At 37.2% G+C, this 26,142-nt stretch overlaps 1 protein-coding gene across 3 annotated transcripts in view; it reads right to left on the bottom strand.

Moving 5' to 3' along the window:
* Positions 1-26,142, bottom strand: part of EPS8 (epidermal growth factor receptor pathway substrate 8) — a 188,601-nt gene that overhangs the window by 120,467 nt on the left and 41,992 nt on the right. For all 3 annotated transcript variants that reach the window (XM_042945904.1, XM_042945901.1, XM_042945902.1), the window contains one exon: positions 7,940-8,010. The gene's annotated coding sequence lies outside the window, so the exon portion shown is untranslated. The remainder of the gene's footprint in view (positions 1-7,939; positions 8,011-26,142) is intronic.

The raw sequence follows: 26,142 nt of genomic DNA on the forward strand, positions 1-26,142 counted from the left end.
CGGAGAATTTAATTCCTGCTTTCAGAGGGAGAGAAGAGGGTCAGTGTCCTTCTGGCACAGGCTGTTTCTTAAGTGACTTTAATCCACAATAATCGTTATGCCAAAGTGGTATATTCTGGGGCAGCCTGTCCTGAACCCATCAGTGTGCTGACTTGCTCATAGAAAATGTAGAATTCTCCCTTTAGGTTGTATTAGAGATATAAACACACACTCTAAATACAGACTGCCCTTCAGGTTAATCTGTATTACAGAAGTACATATACACACTAAAAGCATACAAGTAGCACAGGTATATGCATAAACATTGAACACCACATAAATCTAATGAAATCACACTTGTGTATAAACAAAAGATCAGAAGACTTTAATAGGATGACCAGTGAGGAGTCAGTCAGTTTACATAAAAACTGAATAAATAAAAGGTTTCAGGAAGCAAATTGTCACTTCTTTTCCAGTAAGGTGAGAAAGCCTTCGTGGGGAGTTTAATATCTGAAGATAATTTCCCAAAAAAACTGAAGAGCCTGATAAAGCAAGGAGGATTGTTTTCTTTCACATGACAGACAAGTTGAAAAGAATACAAACAGAAAAACATCAAGAAAGAAGAGGGTTCATTACTGTCAAGGACGGCAGAGTGGTGGGTTTGGGGGAGAGGGCTGCGATTTTCATATTCACCTACGGGATAGGAAGTTCAGTCCCTGTGGCTTCTCAGGAAAAAACATCTTACAAACAAATCACCTGGAAAAGGCAGCACTGGCTCCGAATTCAAATATGTGCCAAAGTCAGGAAAAGAACTAGAACAAAAGTTCTACAGTAATACGTGCCAGGTGGATTTATGAAAAACAGTCAAGAGGGAAGTGCCAGGTTTTGTCAAAAGCCTGTTTGTCTATACAGTGACAGCGAGGAGTGAAGAAAAATACATATATATGTATATACATGCATACACACATACAGGATGTTTTCGTGCTGGACACATTAGTGATACAGTAGGCATTCCTCAAAACAGTTAAATAGCAATAAGAGGCAGGTTTTGAAGTGACAATGTATAGCTTTCTCCTTTAATTTATTTAATGCAAGTTGGTGATTAATTATCCTGCCTCTCCTTGCCTCCTGAAAGAAGGAATAAATAAATACTTATAGTAACACTATTATGTAGTGTGTACTATATTAGGTATCAATGAAATTATATAGTCATCCTAGAAGCAGAAATGATTGGAATTTTAATTATTTATTTTTAATTTTTTTAATGTTTATTTTTGAGAGAGAGAGAGAGCGTGCCAATAGGGGACGGGCCGACAGGGAGGGAGACACAGAATCTGAAGCAGGGTCCAGAGGCCAAGCTGTCAGCACAGAGCCCAACATGGGGCTCCAACTCACAAACCATGAGATCGTGACCTGAGCCAAAGTTGGATGTTTAACTGACTGAGCCACCCAGGCACCCCTATAATTTTATTAATGATGTAGAGATAAAAGAGAAAAATCTCTTCACCTGCAACTAATTAAATGGAAAATCATTTTGATTACTGAGTCATGAGTTAAAGAGGACGTATCATAACCAGAACTGAACTAATTTAAACTTTGTTGCATATGTGACTCCTCAGATTTAAATTATTAAATAGATGAGACTGTAATTCAGTATGTGGTATTTTTTCAGGCTTTGAAATTTACTAGCTCTCTTAAATCCTCATCCCACTCAGGAAATCTTATTAATTTGTGTAAAGTTGAGTTATACACAAGTAACTACAGTTTTACTGTTTAAATCTCACAAGGCCTGTGGCATCTGGGGTTCTCATTGTTTTCCCAGCTGATTTAACTTCTAAAGATCTCGGGCTGTACAGAACTGGGTTCGCTATAGGAGCACTGACCCCAAGCAGGAAACTCTTATCATATCCAGTTTGGCCATTAGGCAAAATAGTGCGTGCATGCGTGTATGTGTGTGTCTATCTCCAAATCAACAAATCATTACCCCCAATTCATTGTTTTGCTTGTATTCGCCCCTCTTCATTCTTGTGTTATATTGTAAACCTAATTGAAATACCTTAATTAATGTTTGTAGAAACCTACAGGTTTAAGACAGCTGATCCACTGCCACAGTTTATGTACATACAGTAAAGCAAAGTATATGAAATGATGACAGAGTAAAATTAAGCAAAAGTAAGAATTAAGAAAATTAAAAATGAATAAACCTTGTTTCTTTTATCATGATGTTTTTGTCCGTTTTCTTCTCTCTCCCCCATTATGCTTCAACAAATGAAGAAAAGTTCACAACTACAGCACAGGATAACAAATCCCCGCCCGTTCTGATTGCAATGGACAAGTTTAAAACCGAACCAAGGAAACCCCTGCTGATTAGCATGAAAGGAAATAATCAACAGATTAAAAGCATTGATGTGGCTAATTCTACTAAATCACTAGTTTTGCATTCTAACTACTTGCTTTTTTTAGTGTGGCCAACTGGTCATAAGAAAACACAGGTGACTTAACCTGGAAGAACCATGCCAACTATAAAACTAAGCAGACTATTCATTCCCATGGTAATAACTCTTAAAACAGACACAGAAGCCAATTCAGAGATTCCATTTTCAAACCAGGCAGCGATTTGGGGGTATATGCATGTATATAATTTAATCAGTGCCCTGTACCAAACTAATAACAGTCCAAGAGATGAAGCTTACAGAAACTACAGCAGTGGCCCTTTTAATATTGACTCCTGATGCATGGTAAGGTAATCTGCTCCTCAGGCAAAGAACCACAGAGGATGTTACAAAAGCACCAGGACAATAATCAGGAACATCCTTCCAGGTGCTGAGTCATTAATTGAATTTCAAAGGTCAGGCATGTCTCTTCAGGGCACCATATCTACTTTAGGAAAGCACATACCTTTTTGCGTGAAAATTTAAGTCTGATAGTTCTGCTTTATGCGTTGAACACAAAAGAACATTACAAATCTAAGATTTATACTTTCGTTACTGTTTTTCGTACTTAGTTCCTTTAACTGTTTCCCCAAGCTCTGCTTTTGAGCCCTTTGCTTTGCAGGTGACTCCGCTAAGGGAACGCTGGTTTGTCCACATATACAGATTTATTAGAGTCCTCTTGCCCCAGATCTACAGGGCCTCTTACCAAACATAAAATGGGCCCCAGACCTACAGATCTGAGGTAGACCTGGAGAGGTCCCACCCAGATATCCCTTCAAGGAATGATTCCTTGTCCCAGCTGCTGGCTGTACAGTCAGCAGACAGCCTTGAGCAATCAGCCCTTTGAGGGATTGCGTCAGGGGCAGTAAGCTACCAAGCCCAAGGTCATGCCCTTCCCAGGGAGGCCCAGGACCAATGAGTGATCAAGGTGGGGGTACAGACATTTGGCCATTTCAGCCCAACGCAGGACAACTTTTAGGCCATTTTTGCTCCAAAACTCATGGTGATGTCAGCAGTCTGTCATTGGTCCTGCAATGTAACCTGACTCCCCGCCCCACTGCCTAATCATGCTATATCTAAGATTTTAAGTAAGCTTTACTGAAAACAGTCATTTCAGAGATACTATTTCCAGAAACAGTTAAAGCACAATATATTTTGATATCAAACTTTGGGAGCAAAATATTTAAGCCGGTAAAAATATGCTAAAAAACACAAAAACATAAAAAGACAAGCCACAGACTAGAATATTTACAAATCATATTTCTTTTAACATTTCTTTCAAGGCAGGTGTACTGGTGACAAATTCCCAGTGCGGTGTTGTCCTTGTTTTGTCTCAGAAGGTCTTTATGTCTCCATTTTTGAAGGATAACTTTCCTGGATACAGAATTCTAGACTGGTGGTTTGGATTTGGTTTTCCCATAATGTTTTTGTTTTGTTTTTAAAGTAGGCTTCATGCCCAGCATGGAGTGCAATGCTGGGCTTGAACTCACAACCCTGAGATCAAGACCTGAGCTGCGATCGAGTTAGATGCATCACTGACTGGGCCACCCAGGCACTCCATGGTTTTCCCATAACTTTAAGTATTTCACTTTATATTCTTTTCTTGTTTACATGGTTTTTGAGGAGAAGACCAGTGTGATTCCTCTAAAGGTGAGCTACATCATGTTAGCCACTATTAAGAATAAAAGCACAGAGGTGCCTGGGTGGCTCAGTTGGTTAAACATCCAACTTCAGCTCAGGTCATGATCTCCTGGTTCATGGGTTCAAGGCCTGCATTGGGCTCTGGGCTAATGGCACAGAGCCTGCTTCAGATCCTCTGTCTCCCTCTCTCTCTGCCTCTCTCTCTCAAAAATAAAAAAATAAAAATAACAGCACAGCCTTTCCCTTTAGCATTTGATTCCATATTGCCAGTTTAATTTAATCAATGCATATTCCAAACACTGAGCTAAGTACTTGGAGATGATCAAAAAAATAGAGATTCAATAGGATACACTGGAACTAGGTTGTTCATGTCTACAGGGAGCCTAGAAACTCGGGGACTTTAAGACAGAACATTCTATTTTGTAAAGGAAACTATGAAGTTTTTGAGGGCAGAGACTTTATCTTCATTGTGGCCTAGTACTACTCAACCTTCTTTACATTTGCTTCCTGGTTTACTAAGGAGAATTATAAACTTGATAATGAGACACACAACAAATCTGTACCAGTCTTAGTTGGTCTCTGATTGTGGTGGACTCCACACCATATTCCCCATAGTGACCACATTCTCAAGTTATAATAGAGCATGCTCCTCCTTGCCTTCACCCCTCCTCAGAAAATAACTACGCTTCCCATATAACTACAAAAATAGAGACAAACAGCATCACCTCCCTTATCTCCATGTAAATATGAGAATCTTTTTTTAAGAAACTCTTTAATTGCACAAAAGGTCTATTAGACGTTAAGTATTGCTTCAAAAATGGATTCACAAATGACAAGTTTACATATGACATTTAAATATTCCATTTACTCATTTCAGAAATGCATCTCAGGCAGAAAGTTCAGTCAACAATATATCTTATGGTATCTTAAAAGCCTGTCTTTATATCATCTGGAAATAAATCCTTGTTGGATAGAATAATCTTGTTACCCCAATTTTTTGCTGATTTCATCAAATCCCCTGCACAGAATCTTTGTCATCTTGGAAATATTTATTCCCTTTTCAAAATAGTTTTAAGAGTTAAATTCAGAATATAAAACTTTAAAACAAACTTTTCACCATTTTAAATGTTTCACACACTCAGGTCTTTCTCACCTCATGCAAACCTCACACCAAAGATTCAAAGAGCTAGGGTATTTTCCAAATAGAAACATCTGTTTTTTCTGGTATTCTTGTATAAAAAGATTTCACTGCATTTTATGTGTCAGTAATTTCAATCATCCCCAAACTGATAGCAAGAAGCCACCTGATGTGCTGTTATCTCATCCCGACATCTTGTATGCTCACACTCTAAAATGAAAGAAAATAAAGTGTGCCTGTATGCAGGCAAAAGAAAGCTGAATGATTAATTGCTATATATGTCTCTTCTTTAAAATCTGACTTGGTAGCTGAATTTTTTCATCATATCCAAAAAACAGAAACACATACTGAAAAAGTAAAATTTTTAAGTGGTTAATACTTTTAGTGTATTGTTTCTGCAAAGGTAAACAGTTTAAATAACTGCTTACTTCCAAGGGCTAAGTCTGAAGTGAAACTGTGTATTTCCTAAAACTCTAGTGCTATTCTCAGAAACAGCTCATTAGCTACCAATTAACCCATTTCTGTAAGTCTTTAGTAATCTTATACATGCTGACCTACCTCTAGGCTTGGACCTTCTCATGGTAACGAAGACGAAGGGTGTATCAAAGAATCCATATCTACACACAATTTCAACAGCAGACTTTTGTCAATACTGCATTGTGTCTCTAGCTCACTGGTACAAAACTCCTTTTGGGCTTCATCTCACAACCATGACAATGATGATAACAAATTGCAGGAAAAGGATGAATCACCAATGACAATAACTACCTAAGCACAAATTTGTGCTCCATACTGTATTGGGCACTTTCTGTATGCTATCTCAATTCAATCCTTACAATTCTATGATGTCAGTAACACTATACCTACTTTACAACTATAAAATTTGAGGTTCAAGAGACTACATGTCCTAAATTTTACAAGTGTTGGATGGTGAAAGCTGTGAACAGGCTTTCCTCCTACAGCCTACACGCACTATCTAGATAAAAAGGCAATTGGTAAAACCCCTCTACGATTATGTTTCTTTAGACTGGTCAATTACTTTTTTGGGGGAAACCAAAGAAATGACTTTTAGGTGGAACTAAATAAGCCAGTTGTTTAGTAAGTCACAAACAACATTTCTTAAAAATACAAAAGAATATGACTGGCAATTGTATTAAGAGAGCACAAAAGTAGTTGCTAGATGACTCAGCCAAGCAATAAATTAGAGGTTAGAGCAAGAGAATTAAAACTGTTGAAACCGGATTGAAGATTAAAAGACAGGTGGCTGATGGCTGTGAGGGACCTTGAACACCGCCCCCGCAGTCCTTCAACAAGGAACTGAGTAAGTACATTGTATGAGAAAAATTTAACATTTTCTTCTGGACTAAGACACAGAGAGAGTCAGCAACTGCAATGTTAGACAAAAGATAACCAAATGATCTAGCTACAGCAACAGCCACTGCACTAGAATCCATAATATCTGAAGACAGAGTGCAGGAAGACGGTAATTTTACTACCATCTGACCGGTATTTCTCTCCCAAGATATAAGGAAATACTCTTAAAACATAGTTACTAGAAAGAAATATCATAACCACAATTGCTAAATAGTATCCTGGCACCTTTAAAAAGCTTCAGGATACAATTTGGGACACCCAGAATAAAAGGTTATGTGCAAATCCTAAGCCCAAAAACAGATAAAGACATGACGTGTGCCGGGTGAGTTGAAGAAAAACAAGAGAAATAAAGGAAGTTAAGAAGACAAACAAAACAAACAAATTTATGAAGCTAAAAGAAACACCCACTCAGTATTACTCAAGCAAGCCTCAGATCACCTATACCAAGGTATCCAGATGAATGGCTAAAACACCAAGGAAGAGAAAAATCAGAACTAGATTTTTTCCCCCACATCAAGAATGTAAAATACAGAATATAAAAATATTGAAAATAATGTGTACAGGTTTTTAATAGAAAATGCATTTAAATATTGAGATATAATTTGCATACCATAAAACTCACCCTTTTAAAGTGAACAATTCAGTACATCTGAACTATTATTAATAATACTTTGTTTCACACACATACACACAAAGAAAATGCATTTAGTAATCCACAGATTAACAATTCCTTCAAATACATCCCAGTAAATGAAGACATTTTTAATTCTAAAAATGCCAGTACTTTCCAAGCCACCCAAGTGGTTTTGTTTTCTTTCCTCTGCTGCTTCTTCCTCCTCTTACTTTCCCCTCTTCTTTTTGTGCTTGCCATTTTTCTCAGAAATAATATAGAAGATGGCACAGTCTTCCTACCGTTCCGCTGCTAGTAGGCTACAGTAACATCCAAAATTTCATACTCATAAAGATTCTATGCATATAAATGTTAAGACCCATTGAACTTACTGACAGTTGACAGTTTTAGTACCTCTACCTACCGTTTTTCTTAATGAAACACTTACATATCCATGATCTCAATTTATTTTCAAAACATGTAATCTGGAAGGTAAGCTGAGTCAACAGTCCCATCATCCCTCTTTTAAAAACAGGCAAACTGACACAAAGAAGTCAAGTAAGCAGGGCACCACACCAACGGCCCCTGCAGCAGGACTGGGCATGAAGGCAGGGGCAAGCCCTAGATTCAGCCCGGGACTCTCAGGCTCACACTCAGCACTTCATGTGTAACTGTAGTGTTTCTCAGAGTACATGCGAATGTCAAAATTTCCTGAGAAACAGCAGATAGCTTGAAATACACTCATCTCTCTACAAGTGGACTCACCTCAAAAATGAAAATATGCTCCAATTCTCATTTTTCCACTTCAGTCCAACGAGAGCTGTGTTAAAGATGACCTGTACATAAAAATAAGTGAATACAAATTAAATTCCACTTTGAAGCACAGTATGAAAGCAGCAGTCGTTTTTGCGTAAAACAGGTATGTTCTCTTTTAAATTTTTTGTTCTCTTTATGTAGTGAAAAATTATATGGATGGAAAAGATAAAAAAGAAAGAAATCATACGGGATCAAATATTGGGATCGGCATATTAACACGCCCTCTGATTTAGTCCTGCATTGCAGTAACTCTGAGAAGTACTAACTTCCAAACGAACTACAATTCTAAGACTTATTACACTAGGATTTGAATGGACCAAATGCCTCAGAGGTACTTTATTTTGCAACTTTTAACATTTTCCTAGCAGTTTACAAACTATATGTATATTAGGCATATTCAATTTTTTCCTATATATAGTTGGACCTATATATTCAGCTCAAGGTCTAGAAACAAACATTTAAAATGCACACCCCAACATTGATTGTAAGGGCATGTTATCAAATGACTTATATCTGTGTAACTGATAATATCACTGATATTAATATCACTGATAATAACTGATATATAATAATATATATCTTCAGCAGGTACCTATCCATCAGATATTTAGCGAATCCATATGTGTGAAAAAAAATTTTAAGTTAAATAATAAGACATGGGACGCCTGGGTGGCTCAGGCGGTTAGGTGTCCAACCTCGGCTCAAGTCATGACCTCACAGTCCTTGGGTTTGAGCCCCCTGTTAGGCTCTGTGCTGACAGCTCAGAGCCTGGAGCCTGCTTTGGATTCTGTGTCTCCCTCTCTCTGCACCTCCCCCGCTCATGCTCTGTCTCTTTCTTTCTCTCTCTCTCAAAAACAACTAAAAACATTTTTTAAGTTAAATAAGATAGAGAGTTCGTGCTGTAAATAAAAAACAATAAGTAATACCATATAATGTTCAAGAACTATAATAATTCAAGTATGGACTTTTTTGACATGTGACTCTAAGAGCAATGAGAATGGACTTTGGAGTACAGGAGTTCGAACAGAAATCCCAACTCTGTATCAGCATGGAAACACTGAAGATCAGCACCTCATTCTTCTGTTCATATCCTAATATAATATAATCTCACTTGCCTAGAGGCCACACATAAATGACAACCTCAGCAATGTCAAAGAGTAAATTAAAAAGTTACATGGCTAGTGAAATAGATGCCACATCATCTACGTGCTAAATTTCTGCATTTGACTCTGGGAAGATGCCCGGAAGCTCAGTTTAGATCTTTTAAAATCTTATTGTAGAAAAAGTTCTAATGAACTTGGTAGTCAAATCAATCCACAGCAGGGAGAAGCATTGATCAGAAGCATTAAATCTGAATTTGGGGAGCTAGGACTACTAGAGGTTAACAGAAAGAAACAACAGCAGAAAGAAATTGGTAGATTGTAATGAGAGATTATGACACAATGGAAAGAAAAACTGTATAAGGCATCCTTGGAATATTTGACATAGAACCCATGCATACATTAATTTCAAGGATACACTATATTACGATCCAAATAAATAGTATGCATAGTAATAAGTAACATTCTGTTTAAGAAGACTAAAAAGGACTTGATACTTAGAAGAAAAATTACCAACTTAACAGTTTAAAAATAAATAAAATTCTAATATTTACAGAATTATATATACAGAATTATAATATACTTCAGAATTAACTCTGAAGTATATAGCTAGGAAATGCACTTATTTTGAACTTGGAAAGCATATTATTAGGCAAACCTGATAAATGAAATGTTAATGTAGTTAAATGAGCAAATATTAGGGACTTAGGCCTCATAACTAAAACCAAGCACTATATTAAACAGTCTCTCCCTTCATAAGGTTCACAGTTCAGTAGAAAACACCACCATATATATAATTAAATTTTAATACTATTTAGATGTGTAACAGAGGTATAAGCAAGAGACATATAATATTTGGTTGTTTCTCTTTTTATGATGTTACCAACGTGCAACATTATTGCACATTGATGTGCAATGCCTAGACACTTTAATTCAGTAAGGGTCATAAGTGTGACTTCAAGAAGGCTGGAATATATAAAATGGATGAGAAAAAAAATATATCAAAAGTAAAACTATGACATGGATTAAAGATAAGTATCAGAAATTCCCTCCCTCCTTTCCACTATAATAGCAATGAAAACTATTGACAAGAGGATCAGTTAATATTTACTGAGAATTTATTGGCCCTTATAGCTATACTCAGCTAGAAGGGCCTAACATGTGTGAACACATTCAGTTCTCAACAACAACCCTATGATGAAGGCTCTATTATTATCCTGTTTTAAAATTAAGAAAATGGAGGCATGCAGACCGTAAATAACTTGCCCAAAGTTACACCGGTAAATAAAGAACCAAAATTAAAATACAGGAAATTTGGCTTCAGAATCCATGCTTTTCATCACTGCATACCTAAGAGTGTACTAAACGTGTAAAGATGTACTCTCTTATAGAAGGTGTACTTCTCAAAGCACCACACATTGTTTGCTTTAAAAAGAGCTACTATCAGGGCACCTAGGTGGCTCAGTTACTTAAGCATCTGACTTTTGATTTTGGCTCAAGATCTCAAGTTCGTGAGTTCAAGGCCCACGTCAGGCTCTGTGCTGACAGAGCAGAGCCTGCTTGGGATTCTCTCTCTCCCTCTCTCTCTCTGCTCCCTCCCCTGCTCACTCTAGCTCGTGCATGCTCTCTCTCTCAAAATAAATAAATAAACATTTTTTAAAAACAGCTATAATCATTAACACTTTCATATTCCTTCAAAACCAATTTTCCATTTTTGCTAGTTTATCAATTCATGTTTAGGATTTGGTTCTATAACTATTCTATATTCTCCAGATGCTTTGCTTAAATATGTCAAAATTTCCCCAATGACTCCTACTATCACAAATTCTGAAACTGACTAGGAATTTATCCAAAGGATACAGTAGTGCTGATTCATAGGGGCACATGTACCCCAATGTTTATAGCAGTGCTATCAACAATAGACAAATTATGGAAAGAGCGTAAATGCCCATCAACTGATGAATGGATAAAGAAGATGTGGTATATATATACAATGGAGTACTACTTGAAATGAGAAAGAATCTTACATTTGCAACAACATGGATGGAACTGGAAGGTATGATGCTAAGTGAAATAAGTCAGTCAGAGAAAGATATCATGTTTTCACTCATATGTGGAATTTGAGAAGCTGAACAGAAGACCATGGGGCAAGAGGAGGAGAAAAAGATACTTTCAAACAGAGAGGGAGGCAAACCATAAGAGACTCTTAAATACAGAGAACAAACTGAGGGTTAATGGTGGGGCGGGGAGGAAAACAAGTGATGGGCATTGAGGAGGGTACTTGTTGGGATGAGCGCTGGATATTGTATATAAGCGATGAATCATGGGAATCTACTCCTGAAACCAAGAGCACACTGTAAACACTTTATGTTAGCTAACTTGGCAATAAATTATATTTAAAAATAAAAATAAATCTTTTAAATTAAAAAAATAAAAATGAAAATTCAGAAAGGAATAAAGAATGAAGCATTTATCCAAACTCTTTTATATAAACTATACAATTAGCTAAACAAATAGTACATGAGGGGGAGTTTTTCTTTGTAGACTCATTCCAGAGAATAAACCAATATAAAGCGGCAATTAAAATATCATCCTGTGCAACTCCTAATGAATTCAAGTATGGAGGCAAAACAGCTACTAGTATAAAAAAAAAAAAAACAAAAAAAAAAACCACCACATATGTCTCCTGAGAGAAGAAATACCATTCGTATATTAGGAAGTGAGGAGGATGGGGAGAACAAAGGGAGGAAAAGAAAGAGAAGCGGAGGTGAGAGACAGGGAGAAAGGAAGGAAGGAAAGAAGGAAGGAAATCTGAATTTGATTAAGTCTCTAGACTCTACCACTTTATAAAAAACACACAGGAGATAAGGACATGTTAAACTATACCACCAAGACCCCATCAGCAATATGTAGCAAAGTACATATTAATAAGAATAAAGGACACCATTTGGACCCTGACTCAAACAAATGCAAAAAGAAGCCTTATGAAACCATTGGCAAATTGAACATTAATTATTTAGTAATATTTAGAATTAACTTTAAGTTTCAGGTATGATAATTAAATTATGGTTACTACATTTTAAAGTGTTTTTATCTTTTAGAATAACATACTGAAATATTTACAAATAAAATGGTACATCTGACACCTGCTTAGTTTCACACAGAAGAGAAAAAATGGAAAGGGGCAGATCAGTGAACCAAGATTAGCCCAGAGTTAGTAACTGCTGAATCTCAATGATGGCTACCTAGGAGTTCATTATACTAGTTTGTCTACCTTGTATATTTGAAGGTTTCCAAAATACAATTTTTTTAAATAGGGGGTATACAGCACATTAAACAAATGGTACTTAAAATATTATAACAGAAGTACTTTTAAGAATTTAAAACTTCACTACATGTTTGTATGAGAAAAAAAATGTTTTAACAAAATAGTAACACTAATGTCTCAACTAGTAGGCATTTTTCTCAATTTTTAGCTAAAATGTTATGCTTTGTTTATAAGTAATGGTTGATCTCTTTATTAAGTACAGCTAGTACGCTGAAAACAGCTGAAACAGTTGAAAATGGAAAAGCAGTAACTTTAAAAACATAAATATAGGCAAACTGCCAGACTTTAGATTTTTTTACTTCCAAAGTTTTTTGTTCACTTTGTCTGGCACTAGAAAGACTCAGGTTGAGGTAGAGGGGTACATGGAGTTTGGCTCAAATTCTTCAAGTTTGGATAACATATGTGTAATTTAAATTATTGTATGATGAATCCTGTTAAGTGAGAAACAGTTGTATTCAACACAAAAAGGTGAAAAGTACAAAGGCTTTGAAATTCAGTTTTTGTTCCATCACTTATTAGTTTCACATCATTTCAGGCAAGTTTTAGTGCCTTCATCTGCAAAATGAGAAAAATAATTTCTTCCACATAATGATGTGATACATGGATTTGATTATACTATGATATAAATTATAAATACATATTCAATGTATTTTAATATTTTATATAAACTACAGAAGTGTGTGTACACACACACATACACACACACACAGTTTCCTAGCATTGTTCTGTTAGATAGTGTTTCACAGTAGCTAATATTCCAATTGTCAACATCCAATCATTATTCTACCAGTTAACAGTATTGTTATGCTACCTGATATTACACTCACTTCTTCCCAAATGCCAACAATATTTCCCGTGGGCATAAATAATAATTTGGAAAACACACACACTGATGAACTAAGAAACCCCTTTATACACTGAAGCTTTGGGTGTTCTTTATGAAATCAGCAGGCCAAGAATTTGCCTATAACTTCTATTTACTTAAGTTGTATAGATTTTGGATAAATAATATTATTTGAAAAGTTTAAAGGTAGGCTGCTTTCAGTTACACAGCCAAATCTTACTTACACTTGAAATATATTTGGTGTTTGAAGGATAAATCTACACTAAAAAATATCAAAGTAATCACTGGACTAATGCTCCTATAAGAAAATTCTTACCCTTGAAGATAAAGTATCAACAAGAATGGGCTTCCTTCCAACTCACTTGATGCCCTAGGGCATTTTGCATACAACTTAAAACACTTACCATGTTATATCAGTTATTTATTTACATACTGGTCCCACAGTTGGAATATAAGCTTCAAAAAGACAGAGAAAGACTTATTTTCCTTTTCTATCATCAGCATCTGCATAGTAGCGCCTGGCAGCAGCAGGTGATTAGTAAATGTTTGCTGAATTCACATATAAGTATATGCACCTTCATTCTCTAAGGGCTTCAGGATCAAATCATTACATGCCCCTTTGTTAAGTACTCCATGAAGGGACTGAGCCTATCAAACCTGGGACTAGAACCTTAAGAGACTTCCATTGTACTCTTACCTTTACCCCTTATCCCCTAGAGGGCACATCTATTGCAGATCACTTGAATTCAACACAGACAATATTCCTGGGTTACTCTTCTAAGCCTAGCCTTCAATCTATAATACCAGCTAAGACTTACTGACAGCACTTTATGTGCAAGGTGCCACACTAAACACAGCATATACCTTTGCTCGTGTGTTCTTTATGATAGGCTGGCATTATTAGTATTACTCCCATTTTACAGGTAAAGATGCTAAGGCTTAAAGAGGTTACGAAATATGTTCAAAGTTCCAAGGTCATAGAGCAGAGGCAGGATTTGAGCCAGGTCTGTCTGACCACGGCCCACATTCTTAATCACTGACTCTACTGAAAAGAAGACTACTAGTAAACAAAACTTTTCAAAAAAGACTCTGAAAGTCTCTTTCTTCTTACGTTTTCTGACACATGGGGACCCTTCCATACAGTGAATACTAATCAACAGAAGCCACTCTAAGATGGCAACAGAGGATGGAAATCATGCTTAAAGAAAAAACAATCTGAGCAGTCTAGAAATCTTGTGAACAAGACTAGAAATTTTTTTAAAAAAAGGAGAGATGCATAAAGGACTAGATCACTATTAATGACTAAATCTGTATAGAACTCAAAAGCTACAAAGCACATACAAATACACACACTAATTCACAAAGCTGCCCTGGAATGTTGGTGTCATATAGATTTGACGCTGAGACCTTCATTAGAACCAGCAGAGATAGTATAGGTTAACATAAGACTGTTTTTCCCAAGTTTAAATCTCAGCTTTGACAATTACTGCATAGCTTTAGGAAAGGTACTTATCAACCACGCTAAGCCTCAGTTTCCAGGGGTGTAAAATAGAAATAATGCCTCCCTTGTAGCAAAATGATGAGAAAAACAATTAATACATCATGTTGCTCAAAGCCATTAACTTAAGCACATGTATGTGGACTGGTAATGATAGGAAGAAGGCAATGCTATTTAAGGAAACAAAAAATGGTGCTTTAGAGGCCTGGATGTTCAAAAGCAGCAGCAGTAAAGAAACTAAAAACAATCAACAAGCTGTCCTCAGGCTTAGATTCCCAGGCAAAACTGGACTGCCTACAGAGGGGATCCTACCCAGAAAGGTATATCTGAAAAAACTGTTCTTCACCCGGGCAGGCTTCAAGGGCAAGCAACAAGAATGGGTAACAAATACTTTTTTTCTTTTAAGTCAGCTCTATGTATAATGTAGGGCTCAAATTCATGACCCAAGATCAAGACTTGCATGCTGTACCAACTGAGCCAGCCAGGCACCCCAGTTAGGACATACTTTTTAAACTGTAAAAACTACTGGGAAACTATTAACCACTTCCAACTAAGATTAACCTAACTGCTTTCCTGACAAAACCACATTGGGATCAATAACATTAATTCTTAATGACTAAGGAGAAGTTTTCACCTAGAGTGGAGCTGAGCAAGAATGGATATAGCACTTATGACAAAAATTGCTGGCCTCTCACTGTTTCACCCTATGAGATACCCTGTGACACCTTCCTCCGCCCCTTCCTTGGTCAATTAACCCTTCAAAAATTCTTACTAAATGCAAACACTGTTCTAGTTCCAAGGGATACAAGGACGAACCACGAACAGGAGAGTGCAATAGGACAGTAACAATAACAACAGCTAAGATCTGAGTGTTTGCGCTGTGCCAGGCTCTTCAGGTGCTTGACATATTTCATAACTTAATTCTCACAACAAGCCCACAAGGTAGGTAGTAATACTGTCCAATAAATGACAAAAAATGGAAACATGGAAATCTGTCATAACTTGCAAACTCATTCAGCAGTGAAGCTTAGATTCAAATCTAGGCAGGTAAGATAGAATGATAAATGTTGGACAAACAGGTTATGGGAACATCAAGGCCCCCGAAATGTAAGTAAACTGGTTAGTAATGAATAAAGTTAATAAGTATACTTTAAAGTCTTAGAAATCCTTAGAAACACACAAAGAGAAGGTAAACAAAGACACGGGCCCCATCTTTAAAATTTTCATGGACCACGTAGATAACAGCTCAGGTTCACCACCACTTCGCAGAAACATCAACAGCTGTTACCTTTGGTTTCACTCAAACAAAGAAGTTTAAAAATAATAAATGAAGAGTGACTAGAGAAATACATTGCCCAAACGAAACCAGTTAATGTTATTAAACTGAATTACAATCATGACCAAAAATGTGATCACATCATAAAATATCATAAAGCCGCTCCAGCAATGAATGGCTGAAAGGTAAGACCCTTCTCTGTAACACATAGGTTTTACATGGGGTTGCACACCCAACTAATACTTTTATTGGAGAAGAAGCATCACACAGTTGGGCCAGTAAAGTTCTTCTTGAGGTGAGCTTGCCCACACCAGTTAACCAGTTAATTAACCAGACGTTTCATCAATGACACATCTAATAGATAAGTTTCTCTTAAAGCAACAGTCTTAGGGAGATTTTCTGGAATTAAATTGCCTTCAGTTGTACCGTGTGAAGAGATTAGTTCTATAATACATGCTATGCTACTAGTCAATCCTCATTACCTGCAAAGTATAATTTAACATTTGCAACATGAGTCCCATATTCTTGTCTGCCTAATAAAACAACTCTCATTGCTTTCCTAATGTATTCAAAAATGAGCTTGAACTTCCTCACAAAACAAGTTTACTCTCCAAATTTACTAACTTATTTTAATACGTCTCCTTTTTCCTCATCACTCAGCCTGAAACTCTAGTTGTTACTGACTCCTCCATCTTTTTCATTCTGTATCACCTCACGCCAGATTTATCAAAATAAGCTTCACCGGTCTTCCTATTTCAAATAACTTTTCCTTCTAATCCTTTTTCTAAGACTGTGAAAGTTTTACTCTTAAAAAGCAATGCTTTCACTTTGCTACTCTCTGTCCCAGAACCAACAACGGCAACAACATATAAGATCACATAATAGAAGCAACATTAGCTTAATAATTAAGAAGCCTTGGTTCCAGGCCCAATTTCTCCACTAACTAATTTGAATGATTCACTTTGGTTTCCTTACCTGGAAAACATGAGTCCTAGGCTAGAAGAGCACTGCAATCTTTAACTTGAAGAGCAACAAATCTCTTGTCCTGGAATTCATGGTCCACCATAATTGAGCTCATCAAACTCATCTACAACTATCCCCAGCATGTATTTTCCTACCCCCCCAGCTACTGTCTGCATACTCCTGAATTATGTCAGGCATGTTTGTACTATACTAATTCCTTTTTTATTTTAATTTTAGAGAGAGTATAAGCAGCGAAAGAGGAGGGAGGGAGGGAGAGGGAGGGGGGGAGAGAAAGAGAGAGAGAGAGAGAGAGAGAGAGAGAGAGAGAGAGAGAGCGCTAAGCAGGCTCTACACTCAGCATGGAGCCTGGTGGGGGCTCAATCCCATGACCCTGGGATCATGACCTGAGCTGAAATCAAGAGTTGGACCCTCAACCAACTGAGCCACCAAGTGCCCATAATTCCTTCTTCTAACATGACCTCACTCTTTTAGTAATCATCAGTAATATGTCCTTTTTCTTTCTAGAGACTCTATTGTCTACATTTGGCCCTGTTAACTCTAAAATTTAACCTATGTATGTTGTGGCTCCAACAGAAGGACTCAGTAGTTAATGAACTGATTTTATTTTGGTTCTCCTAAGTGCACAGTCTAATTTATCAATGCTCATCTGAACTGATTATCATATATAGCTAATGTAGTTAGTGAAAGTACTTAATCCTAGTACATTAAGAAATTCACTTCCTGTTTGCTGGAAACTTATTTTTAAACATCATATTATTTTATGAGCAACAAGTTAGTTCTAATAATGTCAGTTCAGGAATTTTATAAGTTCAATTATTTTTTGTGAGCTGATCTGAGACCCCCAAGTTACCATCTTCAACACTGCATTGATAAGAAAGTGCCAGCTGAGGAAATGATCACTTGGGAGGAAGTCCAAACCTTTTCTCCTGTCCCCCCGTGGCCATTCAGCTTGCAGAAAGGAGAAATCAATGACTCAGAGACACCACATGGACCTGATTTTGACATACAACAGAACAAATACTCATTTACAAAAAAAATCAGTGCCCTATAACACAGTAAAAAGAGCAAAGAATGTGCTGTCAGAAAACCTGTACCAAACCCCACCACTTAGTAACTAATAGCCACAGGTTAAGTCTCATAACCTTGCATCCTGATTTCTCATCAGCAAAATGGGGATAATCATACCACCAGCCTGACCTACTACATAAGACCTCTGAGGCTCAAATAACATAATAATGTAAAAGTGTTCTGAAAACTGCAAAACATGCTTCACAATGCAAATTTGGATATTATGTAAGCAATATTCATAGTCAAATACTCACCAATTGTATTTATTATCAAATAAATGTACCTAGTAAGAAAACTAAAATGACTAGATAAGAATCATCCTTAATGATACCAATTTTCTAAGTCTGGGTTTTTAAACACCTTGCTTTTTGAACTAGGACACACAAAACTCTACACAAACAACTTCAGACAGTTAAGTGTCTGAACGCCTTTTCTTAAAGCTTCTCATAGCTCTCTTGGTATTTTTCCCTCTGGAACTGAACAACTCAAAGTAGAAAAAAGTAAGTTCTCATTTCTTTCATCTGACATAAAGAAAATAAAATATACCAAGTTGGTGTAAAATAGAAAAATTGGCTGTAAAAATTCTATTCTACAACAAGTTTCATGGCAGATAGAGACAAAATATCCAAGGTATAATGGATGTAAGCTTTTTCTCTTTCATCAAATTCCCTCCTTGCAGAGGTGGAAACATGCATTGCCTAAATAAAAGAAAAGAATGCAGATCAGTTCTTAAATTTCATAATGGAATACTAACCTTGACACCTGCCAACCTAGAATATAAAATATAAGGTCTCCTTTTCAACCTACACCACAGAACCTGAGCACTTTGTGCACTTGTCAAATTTTGATGTTAAACTCCCGACAAAAGCAAATATTAAGACAATTGGTACTAGAAAGAATTTAAGGCCCATTTAACCAAATTTCACAAGATCCACCCCTGAACTATATTACTTTCACACTGTTACCAAAATGTTTTTATTACTTGACTACTTAGAGTTATGCCTTAGACTCTCACTGAGGAGCAACGTAAGAAGCAAGTACTTACAAGAATGTTTTTATTCTGGCATCCAAACTGTCCAGTACGTTATTCAATACCTCTTTCAATGCACTGTCTTCCTATAGCAAGCACTCTCTCTGTGGCACTTCACTAACAATTCACACACTCCAATTTACTGAAATTCTGATTTGCTTGTCTATTATCTCCCCTGGACATTAAGTTTAACGTAGAAACGACATTTTATTCAACATGATTTCTCACACATTGAGGACAGTGACTAGCACATAAAGGAGCTTAATAATCATGGATATTATGAATAAGTCATATATTTTAATTTTATTTTCCCAGGACATATGTTCAGTCCTAAATAGAAAATAATCTTCTTAAAAAAAAAAAAAAAAGAAGCCACATCTTCCATTTATTTATCTTCTCCACTCTTCCTGGAACTTTTCTTGTGTATTAGCCAGGAATTAATAAATATTTGAGGAAGAGGATGACAACAATTATGATAGTATTGGTGGAAAAATAACTTATCCTCCTCAAAACAAGGCAGAGCAATAATTGTGTTCATCATTAAAATCAAATACAAAATATTAACAATTCTGTATCTTAAAATTATAGATGATTATTTTCTATTTTCTAAGTTTTCCAACATTAGTTGGGAGATTTTACTTGTGCTATTATACATCAGTATGCCTAAAAAGAATCAGCTCCCACAGTAAACAAAATCTAGAGTGGCTACAGTAATTCATCTAAGAAAAATTAATCACTTGCCACAGAATATTTACATTTCAAAAACCTCAAGCTTCCTGCCTTTTGCCCCCTAAGTCCATGATTTCAGATGATAACGTTCCTCGGTTCCCTCCTGCTGAGGACGACTGCCTGGAGAATTGGACTCTATCTTTCTCAACCTGCCGGGTGCTTGGATGAAGATAGGGAGAGAGCAGGGAGCCAACAGTGACAGTGATCTCGTACCCTGTAGAGGACACACCTGTCATTCTGGTGCTCGGTATGCTCTTGCCATGGCCCTGCCCTAATTCCAGCTCCGGTTTTAAGTCATACCTGGCGGAAGCAATTCCTCTTGATTAGCAAGCCTAGCTCTATGCTCTATCCTATGGTGGACAAACATGCACCAAAAAAAAAAAAAAAGAAAGAAAAGAAAAAGAAAAAGAAAAGAAAAGAAAAGAAAAGAAAAAGAGAAAAAAATTCTCAAAGTTACACATGAAGCTGATGTTTATCCCAATCAGGGACGCTTTGATCCCATAAGCAGTACAAGCACTCTCTGAAGGTAAAACATTGAGACGAAATTCCTTGAAGTGTATCATCTATCAAGATAACCTGTCCTCTTTAATAGAATCATTCAATTTGTACTCTGGATAGGTTTCACTTTCCCAGAGTAGTATAGTATTTGGAAACTATACATCCTTATGGCTTAAAATGGCCCACACCAGAGTGCAGAGATAAAGGTGGATGAAGATGTGAGTCTGACATGTAGAAGCACTCACTTCAGAGCCCAGATTCAAGGAGCCTAAAGCAGTGAATACTTGCTTAACACCATTGAATGCCAAAATAGACCAGCAAGAATGAAAACAGTGGATGCCTTTCATCTCCTAGTTGAGTACTTGAAAGCAGAGCTGTTATTCACATGATATTAAAAAGAAATATATTTCTGGAATTAGTGTGTATAAAAGTGTTAACTAGCCAAAAAGCAAATTTTTAAAAGCATATTTTAGAAGCATATCTACCTATTTAAATATTGAACTTAAATTAACTCAAAAAGGAAGACCTTATATAAAAATAGCCCTTCTTTTCCTCAGAATCAAAAGAATTCTCTTTCTGAATGCTTTAGTGTAAATAAGAGTATACTTAAAGAACAAAATTCTTATTACATTAGGCAGCAGAGGGAGATAATAAGATCCATACCTCTGCTTCCTTTCTTATCATGAGACCCAAATCCTTGGCATGACATTTGAGATTCTGCATTATCGATTTCAGAATGCTAGTGTCAATTCCAGTGATCCCAATACTTATTCATTCAACAAAAATATGTACAGCTCTAGCAGTAAACAAGGCTGAAGTCGATCCCAGTCCCTAAAAGTTCACACTGAAGTGCCCCCCAGGCAAACCAGTCAATTCAGTGTATCCCCCAAACAATCATTCAGCAAATATTTACTGGCTAGGTTAAATGCTGGGCTTATACAGAGATAGAGCAGTAAACAACGGGTAAGATTTCTTTCCTTTACAAAGTTCACAATGTTATGAATGAAGACATGTACTGGTCCTTTCGTACTTTTCTTCTCTGTTCATGTCAATTTTCCCCTCTCCTCTGTACACCTGGACATCCCCCCTTCTCCTTAGTACCAGTCCTACCAAATTCCATTTACACCATAGTTCAGATAACATGTTAGCTGGACTGCTAGTGAAGAAACTGGGACTCAAGCAAGACATAAATCTGGAGGTGTGTGGGTATGGGAGGGTTGGGGTGGGTGGGGGTGGTCAACTCAAGTTAAGAAACCAAAGACAATTAAGAGATCCTGGGCAGGTTTTTAAGGCCAAGACAAGTAGTCAATATAGGAAATCTGTGACTAGGTCTGGGGTAGTCACCAAGCAAGATGGAAACCCAGTTATCAGGCTGATGCACAAAGTTAACACACAGAACCAACAGTAACATTATTTGATATCAAATAAGAAGCTAATGAGTCGGGGTTCTTAAAATTCTCCAAAGGACAGAGCCGGCCCCTCAGGATTGGGTACAGCCTTTAAGGAGAAGTCATATACTCTCAGCAATGAAATGAAAAGGAATGTATCTTTGCAAACCATATATCTGATGAGAGGTTAATGTTCAAAACATATACAGAACACACGCAACTCAATAGCAAAAAATAATCAGATTTTTAAAATGAGCAAGGGACCTGAATAGATATTTTTCCCACAAGGACACATAAATGGCAAACAAATACACAAAAGATGCTTAACATCATTCATCATCAAGGAAATGCAAATCAAAACCACAATGTGGTATCACCTCACACCTGTTAGGATGGCTATCATCAACAAGAGATAACAAGTGTTGGCAAATGTGCAGAGAAAAGAGAGCTCTTATTCACTGTTGGTGGGAATGCAAACTGGTAGAGCCATTATGGAAAACAGCAGAGATTGCTCAAAAAATAAAAATGGAACTACCATATAATCTAGCAATCACATTCCGGAAACAATCTCTTCTGGGTGTATATACAAAGGAAATAAAAGCAGTACCTCAAAGAGATACACCCCCATTTTCACTGTAGCATTATTCACAATAGCCAAGATACAGAAACAACCTAAGTGTCCATCAAGGGATGAATGCATAAGGAAAAAATGTGATATATATATACACATAGGAATATTACTCAGCCAATGGAAAGAAGGAAATCTTGCCATTTAAGACAACATGAATGAACTTAGAGGACATTATGCTAAGCGAAATAAGTCAGAGCAAGACAAATATTGTATAATCTCACTTATATGTGAAATCTAAAAAAAAGACAAACTCACAGATCAACAAGTAGAATGGTGGTTGCCAGGGGCTTGGGGGATAGAAGGTAGAGGGGAGATGCTAGTCAAAAGATATAAACTTCCAGCTATAAGATGAAGAAATTCTGGGGATCCAATGTACAGCATGAAGACTAGAGTTAATAATACTGTTTTGTATTGTTGAAATTTGCTGAGAGTAGATTTTAAGTGTTCTCACCACACCAAAAAAAAAAAAAAAAAAGGTTGACTATGTGAGGTGATGGATGTGTTAATTAACTTCATTGTAGTAATCATTTCACAAGGTATATGTATATCAAACCATCACATTGTACATTTTAAATACATACAATGTTTACTTATCAATTATACCTCAATAAAACTTAGGGGGGTAAAGAAATTTAGGGGCTCAAAATCAACATTATTATTACATTGAGGCCTCAGATTCCCGAAGAAAATTAAAAAAAAAAAAAATCTCCAATTATAAATTCTAGATTACCAACTGGCATGATGTGCCTTCCCTTTCCTGGTAAATTAGTAAATAGAGGATATTAGACCTGAGAAATTATACTTCAACAGTGAAGATGTTAATAGTGATGTTAGCTGTGATAAAATAGTAGAAAAGTAAATTGTATTATATCTGTTTATATTTATTGATCAACTACAGTCTTTTCGTTTTGTTCTGTTTATTTAGAGAGAGAGAAAGAGACAGAGAGAGAGAGACAGAGAGAGAGAGAGAGAGACAGAGACAGAGAGAGAGAAAGAGAGAGAGGGAGGGAGGGAGAAGAGGGGCAGAGAGAGAGAAGCCCAAGCAGGCTTCGCGTTATCAGCTCAGAGCCCAACCTGGGGCTCAAACTCACGAACCGTGAGATCATGACCTGAGCCAAGATCAAGAGTCGGACACTTAATGGACTGAGCCACAAAGGCACCCCTGATCACCTATAATCTTTAAAAATACTTTTGAGTCTACTATCTTATCTCGTTTCATAAAATCCCATGAGGAAGGCAAGGCAATCATTACTTTTATAATGACATTGGCAATATTAGTAGCATTTCAGTGACATTATGGCAGCAAAAGTATTTCTAGGATAACGGCCATTTATTTATAGCACTGTATCTTACAGAAATGTGCTTCAGGCTGTAACTGGATCCTTAAGAAATCAGGATATTTCCTACAGCTGCAAATCCAGTGGTAAATAAGAGACCCCAGTGTTGGCTAGCAGGAATAAGTGTTCTCTCCCCAAACCTACCAAAGTAATTCAGCTTTGTTTAAAAACAAAAGTGTTGGGGCGCCTGGGTGGCTCAGTCAGTTGGGCGTCCGACTTCGGCTCAGGTCATGATCTCACGGTCCATGGGTTCGAGCCCCGCGTCGGGCTCTGTGCTGACAGCTCAGAGCCTGGAGCCTGTTTCAGATTCTGTGTCTCCCTCTCTCTGTGACCCTCCCCTGTTCATGCTCTGTCTCTCTCTGTCTCAAAAATAAATAAACGTTAAAAAAAAAAAAAATTAAAAAAAAAACCAAAAGTGTGTCCAGAAATATCATCAATAAAGTTCCTGGGCTTTCTCTGTTACTTTCGAGAAGATTTTTTAATTAAATAAAATGTAACTGTAAAAATGCTATTAGTAATGCATCATCATCATCGCAGAAAGCAAAGCTAGTGTTAAAATGGAAGACCTATGCAGATGAAGTTCTGCAAAACAATCAGGACTTTGTTTTTCAGAATTCTCTCTTGATTTCTTCATATACCTCCAACTACATTTCAGACTTAAAAACAAATCATAACAGCCATACATTATTATCAATAGATAACAGCTATTATCACTGTTCAAATAAGGCATCCTGAATATTATACAATAATCCAGGAACAAAAGCCTAAGTACCTTCAGAGGCAGCAGATATATGTCCACGTGAGGGAAACCTGGGATGTTCATTTCTGACTTACATATGTCAGAGAGTGACTGAAGGATAAAAGGTATTAAAAACGACTGCAAACCTCGGTACAAGTATTTCTAGTGATCAAAATAACTTTTTATAGCACATGGACTACACTAGTTCAATAATTCACATCTTCACACTTCCTCTCCTACGCTCAATCCCGAAGTTCTTTTAATACTTTAAACAGCCTCGTGTTAAATGGATTTCATTCTTGAATTCTGGCAAGCAATTTGAAGCTTTCACACTGCTAATAAAGTCATATTGATAGTACTATAGTTACAAATTTAAACAAAATTATGTAAATATCAAGTAACAGTGAGGGCAATTACTGTTTCCACAGGGTAAGTCCTGCAAAGGGACAGCTGGACATTTTATCTTAGACATGAGTGGGTTGGGGAAAGGCGAGAGCCAATGGGTCACCCACCAGGTTGCCATCTGGCTTGGAACCAAGCAGAACAATCAAGCCTGGCAAAAGAAGTCACTGTGTCGTGCCTCCAACTGGGCATTAGCTTTATCCCAATGGCCACTGTTAGGAGGCACAGTTTCATGCCATTCTTCTAGTGTATGAATTCTTCCCCTGTGCCAGGCGGATGAGGGGAAGATTCTGTCACAGTTGGTGTTGGCCTGACCTCAATTAAGATACTTGTCCCATTTGGGGGCGGGGGGGGGGGGGGGGGGGGGAGTGTAAATGGCTCCTGTTCTATAAACTCCCAAAGAGTCCAGAACCCAAACCAAAACAGGCAAATGGAAGGAAAGGATGGAATTGGCAGGGGTCATGAGCTTGGCAGGAAAGGGAAAGCAGAAATGGAAATCCTGGATCTCTTCACACCACACCATTATAAATCTGAAATACAGGGGAAAAAACAGAAGGATGAGTCACATAATAAGATATTCCTGTTTCATTTAGTAGCTCATCTGAGGATACAGTAGTTGACATGGCTGAATAGTAAATGGGGAATAAGTGAATAGGTATTCAGCTTTAGATCCTGGGTGAACAGAGTAACAGTCATGTATGCTAACACAGATAAAGACATCCAAATAACTCTCAAACGTTTTCCGTAACTGGATATGATAACTAACTCTTGTCCCTGAACACCCAACTCCATGTATTTCAAGCAAACTATCCATAAGATTTAGCTAAAAATGTAAACAAAATACATGAAAGAACCGCACCCCCCCCAAAAAAAAATCTCTATGAGCAACAATATTAGCTTTACTTTTTCCCCATGTGTTAGAGACAGGGATACAGACTGGCTCAGCAACGTGTAATGTGATGTTGTGATGTGAAGAGGCCAGGGCAATCATTAGGCTCCCTGGGAATTCCTGCCACTTACTCTCTTCTCCCTCTTTCCCTCTGAAGGAAAGGAATGCTCTCCCTCTAATCCCTAAGTCCTTGGGACCACAGTTCCTCACCCTTACTACCCTCTCCACCAAAATACCCCACTGGCCTGATGTGCACGTACCCAGAAATGGTATGTCTGAGGTCAAGTGTGCTTGATCCTACTGGCTAAAGATGTCAGGAGAGTGGGGCACCTGGGTGGCTCAGTCAGTTAGTTAAGTGTCCAACTCTTGGTATCGGCTCAGGCCACGATCTCTCCTTTCTTGGAAACGAGG

The sequence above is a fragment of the Panthera leo genome, chromosome B4, assembly GCF_018350215.1.
Source record: "Panthera leo isolate Ple1 chromosome B4, P.leo_Ple1_pat1.1, whole genome shotgun sequence".
In the NCBI taxonomy this organism is placed as follows: domain Eukaryota; kingdom Metazoa; phylum Chordata; class Mammalia; order Carnivora; family Felidae; genus Panthera; species Panthera leo.